Here is a 9,090-nt window from a genome sequence, read left to right as displayed (position 1 = left end):
TGTCTCCAAACTTATCTTTTTCTTACTAATCCAATGTGGCAGCTGATCTTAAAACAGCAGGATAAAATGAACACTTATCAAGGGTCTTCTTCATGGTGAACACATTTTACATGTTGGAGTAGATATTAAGGTCTCCCAGTTATATGTATGGAATGTGGAACCTGGAACAGAGGCATTTCTTGTTTAAAGTCCTTTAGCCACTAGTGGCTAAAGCAAGGAAGCAAATCCAGGGCAGGACCTCACTGGCCCCTGAAATATTGGCCACATGCAAGCCCATGGGAGGGCAACGTGAGCAAATGAAAGATGATGGGATGGGGTCAGTGACATGTTTCAAAGCAGAACCACATTGACTAAAAGGGTCAAGGGCGTGAGGAGACATCTGAGGTCAGAGGACCGAGAAACCCAGCTGCCAGCTTTCACCTTTGCTGCTTACCCAGGTGCTGTGTTCACCCATTTCTATGCTGCCAAGGCCCATATGCCTATTTTGAAAGATTGCTTTCACTTTTAAATATTTAACAGAGGATTCTCAGCTAAGCATGAACTTGGACGCATTCCCAGCTTGCAATGATTCAACACCCCTATAGACATGGACCCCTGCTAAGTACTCTTGGAATTCAATTACAAAGGTACTGCATTGACCTTCTTAAAAATCCTCCTTCCAAAACTGAGAGTTAAAATAAATGTGAATAGACACAGTAAAGCTTAATAAAAGATATTGCAAAGCACCGCCCCAGGATGTCACTTTGAAGGTAAGCATTTCCTCTGAGCAATCGAAGTGATAAATACAGGGCCCAACAAATAATCAAACATAGTTCAGGGAAAAAAAAACCCATCTGCATGCAGAAGGGAAGAAAGCCCTACCTGCTGTGCTTGCTCTGTCAATTTTCTAGACGCAGAAATGCTCTTTGCCATGACCATAGTTAGCCTGGATTACAAACTCGTTTTATATGCTTTTTCTTTTCTTCTATTATTTGTATATTTCAATGATGGTCACGGAACTTTTAAAAATAGAATAGCCAAAAGTTTCATGGTTCAAATGGGCTTGCGTTTGTCACTCACTAAACTTGGAATCATAAAATATTCCTGCGCTGATATTGGCCAAGTCAACAGCTGCTTTTACAACAAAAAATACAAAATGCAGGGAAATCGGGCGGTTTTAACATCATGATAACACTGGTCAGTTTTTATTAATAAGTTGTGTGTACCAAAAAAAAAAAATCACTAGTTCACATTTTCTACTTCTTTCTTCTTCCATCATTACCATATTTAGATTCTCTCACTAGGAGAACATGTCCCCCTGGAAGGCAGAAAATCTGTTCTTATTTCTGAATCCCCAGTATTAAGCCCAGTGCACAAGACAGAGTTTAGCAGATACACATTCTAGAACACATTACATCGTTCCCCATACCCTGTATCCACACAGAAACAAGGAAGCTCAGTATTTGTATTGGGCCAACCTCAGAATGAAGCTTCCATCTATCAACCAAAAGAGGAATGTTCATTCATCTGTATATTCACTTATTCAACAAAAGTATTAAAAGCCAACTGGGTACTGATAGAGGAATGGAGAGATGGATAGACATCCAATGAAGAGAGCATAGTAGAAACTAGGTGGTAGGTATTCACCTTTCTGCTGTAAAATCCTCTTTACTGCATGTTTGAAAGTTTTTATTAAAAAAAAAATGCTGTAGGAAAAATCTACCATGTGCTAGTCGTTGAGCTTGCCACTAGGAAACAAAGATAAATATGAGACAGAAACAGTAACATCCCCAAATTCATGAATCATACAATCTGGTGCACAAGAAAAAAAAAGCAAACAAAATATTTATGAGTTGTGGGAAGGTCTTATGAAAGACACAGCAGAGTACTGGAGAAGAAGCAACGGGGTCGGAGAGGGTGGAGCAGTTGGAGGACATAGTGAGACTTAAATCCAAACGTCTCTTACTGTAGGACAGTAAGCAGGGGGACAATGTGGGAAGGAGGTGATCTTACGCTGTAAGACGGGGACACTGGCTGTTGTGTGAGGGTGGATGGGCCGGGCAGGGATCAGGGCAGGGAAGCCCCATGAGGAAAGGCCTGCACTAAGAAGGTAGGATCAGAAGCAGAGAGACAGATGGTCTGATTTGACTCGTATTTTGGAGCTAGAAAGTCAACATGTCTTGCTTCTAGGTTGGATCAAAGGAGGAATTCCATTCGGTAATACTCAAAACCTTTTTCTTTAAACATCTAACCCACCCAAAAGAAACCTCCTTCTCATTTTGGTAAAGTTATTTCCAGGGCTAATTAACTATCCTAAGAGAGGTTGAAGGAAGCCAATTTCATATATTTTTCTATTTTTTCCAGCTTTTAAAGCTTCACTGTATCTCATCAAGAGTCCTTATACTTCTGGCTGGAAGAAAGGACTCTTATTTTTTTTTCCACCTTGAAATAGAATGTTATTCTCTCGGTATTTTGCATCATCAGAACGGACTAACCAAAATCTCAGTAGCATGGTTGTTCTAGGGATTAAATGATCCCAAGACTAATTCTGGAGCTTGAAAAGGCTGTGAAAGCACACTTCAGGGCGGGTTCTCTTTGATTCATTCCCGAATTATTATGCTGACAACAGTGAAAATAATAATATCGAGAAGATTATGGCAGTGTTATTGGAGCAGGGCTGACTGATTTTCAATTTCAGTTATTTGGTTTGAAATTATTAGGAAATAGGAAGTGAAGGAATTCCAAAATGAAATTAAGTTGCCTTTACTATAATGGCAAAGCCTATTTCTGTAGCTTTTTTTGTGAACAATGATGACGTATACCATTAACAAAATTCACACTTCTAATCATTTCCAGATGGAATTCAAAATTCAAATTGCTGCTTTTTATTATTGTACTTTTGTTCCTAAGAGAGGCAGCACTTAACCCAGATGTCTGATTGTGGGGGAGGGGAGACTGCAAAATAGTAGAGAGAGCACCCCAGGTCCCTCCCAGGCACAGCCACAGGCACAGGCACGCATGCACACACACATGCACACACACATGCACACACACACACACACACACACACACACCTGGCAGTAGGTAGATTCCCCCAATGGCATCATCTTGATCATTAGGGATGCAGTGATGGAGGAGAGCCCTAAGTTGGATTCCCGTCAGCAATGAGACTGGAGAAAGGGACAAGGAGGAAGAAGAGACAGAGATTGGGGGAGAGAAGGGAAGATGGAAAAAGGAAGAAGGCGTATCTTTTTGTTTTCTGAGTTTATACTAGGAAGCTCACACTTCCAAGTACAGTGTCCCTCCATCTCACCCCTCAAGGAACTTCCCTGATCTCATATTTTTTTTGCCTAACATGAGCCATATCCAAATGTTTTACATCTCGTTCATGTTAATATTTGTTTCTCTTGTTAAAATAGTTCACCTTTGTCCATGGTTAAAATAAGTTTTCTGAATAGCCAGGCAACTGATCCCCACCCCCATCCTCCAGTGGGTCTTATGTCTTCCCTCCCCTATGGCCTGGCTTCTAAGTTTCACTCTGCCTTACCTCAACCCAGCCCCACTATATCACTATTTTTCAAAGCTCAATAACCTCCTTAGACTATGGACTTGGGTCTCTCCATGGAGTCTTCAAGTAAGAAGTCTACAGTCTAAGAAATTCTCATGACTCTCAGCATCTCAGCTTCCTGAAGCTGTCCCTGGTTATGGATAGGAACCTTTTTTCTGGAATTCTATGGCCTCTATAACCTTAGCACTGACCATCATTGCTATGGGAGGAAGGTAACACAGTCCATAAATAAAAACAAACACACACACAAAATCCCAAGGAAAATCAGTCAGTCCTTGACCTCAGGGTCAGCTGAGAAAAATTCAGTTCATTGCATAGGTGGTGGATTTATAGGCGAGGCCTTCCAGGGGGTTCTGTAGCCCCACCCCCATCGCGCCCCACCCCTCTTCACGGCCCTCCCCCTGCAGACTCTTGCAGCCCCAGGAGAAAGGTTCACAGTCCTTCTCAGCAACCTCAGTTTTCACCACTGGAGAAACACAAAGGACCGGGGAGAGAGGAGGACCAGTTCTGAGTAGAATCTAAAAAGTGGGAAGCAGTTTGGTTCCTGTCCTGGTCTGGCCAATGGACAAGTAACCTCTGACAGCTTATCTTTCGCACCTTATCATGCAAAGGCACTGCATCCTCCCAGCCCAAATTACATTTCCCTGAGCCAGAAAAAGTAACTGGCTCCTAGCTCCAAAGGAGAGGGAAAAAGGAAAGTCTAGTTACCCACATATGCATATTCTGTGTCCTTCCTAGGTCAGCTCCCGCAGAGTCATGTGGGACTTGCTTCTGGAGAGCACAGGTCACGTGTTTTTTGTGTGTTTTGTTCCGTGTGTTTTGTGTTTTGTTCCCCACATAATTTTGTAAAAGCTCATTAAGTGAACTGATTGATGAATAAGCCCTTTTTACAATTCCAGGTTGGGAAGCCTAGAGTCTTATTCCAGATATGATCTGTCATTAGATGTTGTACTGAGTGATTCACCTTAAAGGAGACTTTTTAAACTCTGCTCGAGTAGATGAAGGTTTTGAGAAATTGCTGACCCTCCATTAGGTTCTCCTACCTGTTACTCCTCTTCCGCTCCTAAAATCTTTCCTTCACAGCCATCCCCGCATGCTCATTGCTAAAAGAAGGAGGATTTTTAAAGCTTAAATGATGAATTTGCTCAAGTTCCACACCATTGGTTCTCCTCTGCGGGTATACATTAGAATCATCTGGGAGCTTTAAAAAACCACCAGGTCCTGGCCCCACCCCCCAAATTAAATAAAAATTCCTGAGGGTGGCCCCAGCATGGTAGTTTAAAAAGCTCTCCAAGTGATTCTAATATTCAGCCTAGACTAAGAACCACTTTACCAGGGCTTCACTAAATGCTAATTAAGTCCCTTAACTCCAGCTTAAAGCTGGACACTCCACTTATCTCTCCCACTTGTTGGGTTCCCCAGACATATACCTAAGATATGGTCAAGGCTCCACTGTTTCTCTAGATACAGTCCTCATCATAACTAATATCACTTCCCTACAGTTTTTCTGTAAAAGCACTTAACACTCCCTTAAGAGCCTGAAGTGCTAAATAGTTAAGAACATCATACTCCCCACCAGATTTTGTTCCACGTAATGATGTCTTTAATCATTTCATCATGCATCATTTAAAAGCAGTAAAATATCACAATTTATGCTTCTAGGCTTGAAGTTCTAAGTACACTCAATCTTCTGCTAATGAGCTTGGTGGAGCTTTTTCATTTGCAACCTCAGTACAAGATCATGTCACAATAATTTGGTTAAGCCAGATAGATAGTGCCATCAGCACTGCTGCAGAGCGTGCAAGGCTTCCACATTTCACCGTACCGTGCTGTAACGCATCAAGGCGTCTTGTGGATGTGTGATTGCACCTTTTGTTTTAATTACTTGCAGTTACCCATCCGTCTTCCATATAGTTTATACATCATATAGGAGATTGCTAAAAATCAAAAACAAATGGGGACCAGCCTTAAAAATTCCCTGAGCAGACAAAACCAGTTTAGTCATATAATAAGCAAAGCTTAAGTTAGCTTGTTTTGCAAGATTAACTTGACTAGGTCATTTCTTGCTTGTGCCTCTGGAAATCATAAGCAAAATAGTTTCCCCAAGTTATATGAGGTAACCACAAACCAATTCCCTATTATTTAAGAAAATTATAATATTATAAAACCAATCACTGTGAATTGTGTATATAAATTATAACAATACACCCCTGAGTCTCATTCTGTGTATTAGTTTGAGTGCTCTCAGTTTGAGAACCATCTTTTTTTTTTTTTTAAGATTTTATTTATTTATTCATGACACACAGAGAAAGAGAGAGAGGCAGAGACACAAGCAGGCTCCATGCAGGGAGCCCGATGTGGGACTCGATCCTGGGTCTCCAGGATCAGGTCCTGGGCTGAAGGCTGCGCTTAACCGCTGAGCCACCCGGGCTGCCCGAGAGCCACCTTTTTGGTATGTGCACAATAACCTTTTACTAATTACTACTTAGGTGATCCCTGGTTTTCTGCTATTATGACCTTTTGACAATACACACACACACACATTTTAAACCATCTAAAGCTATACCAATATAGTTGGTGACAGAAGCCATTCTAATTAGAAACTAAGTTAACCAAGTGATAATGCATAATAGAATAATAAAAAAGAAAAAAAAAAAGAAAAACAAATACCAGTCGTGGATGATGAAGAGATAAATGCCAACCAGAGAGCAGAAAAATCCAAGCTCTAGTTTTTGCTCCGGTAGCTGTGTGTCATGTTGGGCAGGTCACTTTGCTTCTCTAGGCTCCAGGTTTCTCTTTTTTTAAATAAAAAAAAAAAAAAAAAAACTTCTGTGTCTGTTTTTTTGTTTTTTTTTTATTTTTTTAAAGATTTTATTTATTTATTCATTCATGAGAGACTCAGAGAGAGAGAGAGGCAGAGACACAGGCAGAGGGAGAAGCAGACTCCATGCAGGGAGCCCGATGTGGGACTTGATCTGGGGACTCCAGGATAATGTCCTGGGCCAAAGGCAGGCACCAAACCGCTGAGCCACTCAGGGATCCCGGCTCCAGGTTTCTCTGCTGTGAAATGAGGCACTCACCTGGGATGGAACATACGTGTTTGCCTTTTTTGGGTTTTTCAGTCACTGGCAGGGCCTTCCTGGAGGGTGTGTTGAGAAGCATTCTGGGGCTGTATCAGTTCACTGGAAAGAAATCCATGATCAACCTATCAGTGCCTCTCAGGAGAAGGAAAGTGAAGCTTAATTTTTACTGGGTTGAACACCAGCGAATTATTTCCCAGCCCAATACAGTGGATGGAAACAAGTAGAAATAAAATGAAAACTATTTACACCACACTAGTGCTAGTCTTTATAGCCATATACAGACATGTATACACACACGCTGGCATATAGCTGTCTTTACCTGGTCACGCTCACCTGTCAACTCCAGGTCAAATTCTACATCTCCTACTAGGCCAACCACATACCGTGAAAATAAATCGTAACATTTGGGCAGCATGTATTAAGTGTTGGGCACTATTGTAAACATTTTGCATAGGTAGTTGACTTAATCCTCACAGCAATCCATTTAGGGATCTACTATTATTAGCCCCATTCTACAGAGGGAGAAAGCTGAGGCTACCAATCGTGTCAGGGACTTGTTCAAAGTTACATGGTCCCTGAGAGAGCTGCGATCTGAACTGAGGCAGTCTGCACCAGAGGAAAAGTGCTGAACCATTGGATGAAACGGTGTCTTCTTCTGAATGTCTGTGTCAACCATCCCCCTACACCACACTTTTTTTTTTTCCATTCTATTATTTACTGACTCCATGTGGCTACCAGAGATCAATCCATGTGGTAAAGCACTTTGAGATTTAGACAGAATTTTACAGAGGGTGACCATACATCCTGGTTTGCCCAGCCAGTGTCTGGGTGAGGGGGGTTGGGAAAATTCAGAGGTTTTCTACCTGAGATGATGCCTGAGTTACTTATTCAAGAATAAATAGCAATTGGCCACCTTAAAATCAGCCATTAAAGTCAGTTTATCCTCCATTGTTAACATTCTTCCATTCCAGTTGGTTATATTGCTTGGACCCCAAAATACATTCTTTCTTTTTAAAGATTTTGTTTATTTATTTGAGAGACAGAGGAAGGGCAGGAGGAGGAGGAGGAGCAGACTCCCCACTGTCCCCATGGAGCAGAGAACTGGACACGGCAGGGTCCTGAGATCATGACCTGAGCTGAAGTCAAATGCTTAACTGACTGAGTCACTCAGCAGCCCCTCTCAAATACATTATTTCATAAATGGAGTTGACCATCCCTCCCCAAAACTCAAAAAAAAAAAAAACAAAACATTAAGTTATGGGCAAGAATAAAGTGCAGTCCTGTCACAACTGTGGTAACTTACTTTACATACGGAAGGCTTAGAATGTCACTTCCAGGTGATGTCCTTGGGTTGTTAGAAAGGGAGGGAAAGATTTAATAAAACTCTTGATTAGGAAAGGAGAAAACATTTCAGGGTAGCAGAGAGTGAGGGAAATTGTTCCCTTTTACAGGCAAGAGCTTCAGACTCTCCAATAAATCAAAGGTAATGAGCCGGTAACTCCTTGAGGATGTGCGGGAAAAGATGCTAGATTTTGGTGAGTTTCAGACAAATATGGATTCGTTCCACCTAAGCACTCTGAGCCCTAGTTTAAGGATGGTTGAGCCAACAGGACAGCACACTGATCAAAGAAAATAAAAAGGGACACATTGAAATCCTGTTTTTATTTGTTTCTGTTTCAGCGATCATGTCTTTTATTTAACAGCCATAGTTTTCAAATTAATTATGATAATGATTAACTTTCAACCTGACCATGACAGTGACTTCATTCCACAGACACACAAAGACACAAGCCTCATAAGACACATTTACCTGTAAGAACTGAAAGCTTTGAGAAGCTCAGAGAAGATATGTCAAGAAGGACATGGTTGCTTCTCACTTCTTCAAACCCTGGGTTAATTCTAGGTTAATTACCATAATGGGACACTCAAATCAAGCTCAAAAGTTGATCTGATTTAAAGATGGTCATAAATCCTGGAAACTTGAAGTTTCCCGCCTCCCAGATAAGATGTAGGAGAAAAAAATGGTAAAATCTATCAAGATGGTGCGATCCTGACTCTTCCAGAGACAGAAACAAACTTAGAAAAAAACAATAAAACCAGTCAGAGGTGGGGTGCTTGGGTGGTGCAGTTGGTTAAGCATCTGACTCTTGGTTTCTGCTCAGGTCATGATCTCAGGGTTCTGAGATCACGCCCTGCATTGGGCTCTGTGCTCAGCATGGAGTCTGCTTGGTATTCCCCCTCCCTCTGTCCCTCCTCCTCCTCTCTCTCTCTCTCTCTCTCTCTCTCTCAAATAAATAAATCTTAAAAAAAAAAAAAAACAGAGGTGATATCAGTCTACTGGGAGGAGTTAAAAACCAAGATCAAGATCTGGGCAAAGAGAAAATAATCTTGCCAATTGTTTGGATTGGCAAGAGCCAGGAGAACAGAAATAGGGTGTCAAGACCAAGCGGGAAACTCCAG

This window comes from Nyctereutes procyonoides, unplaced genomic scaffold (genome assembly GCF_905146905.1).
Source record: "Nyctereutes procyonoides isolate TBG_1078 unplaced genomic scaffold, NYPRO_anot_genome, whole genome shotgun sequence".
NCBI classification, from domain to species: domain Eukaryota; kingdom Metazoa; phylum Chordata; class Mammalia; order Carnivora; family Canidae; genus Nyctereutes; species Nyctereutes procyonoides.
This window is presented reverse-complemented; position numbering follows the sequence as displayed.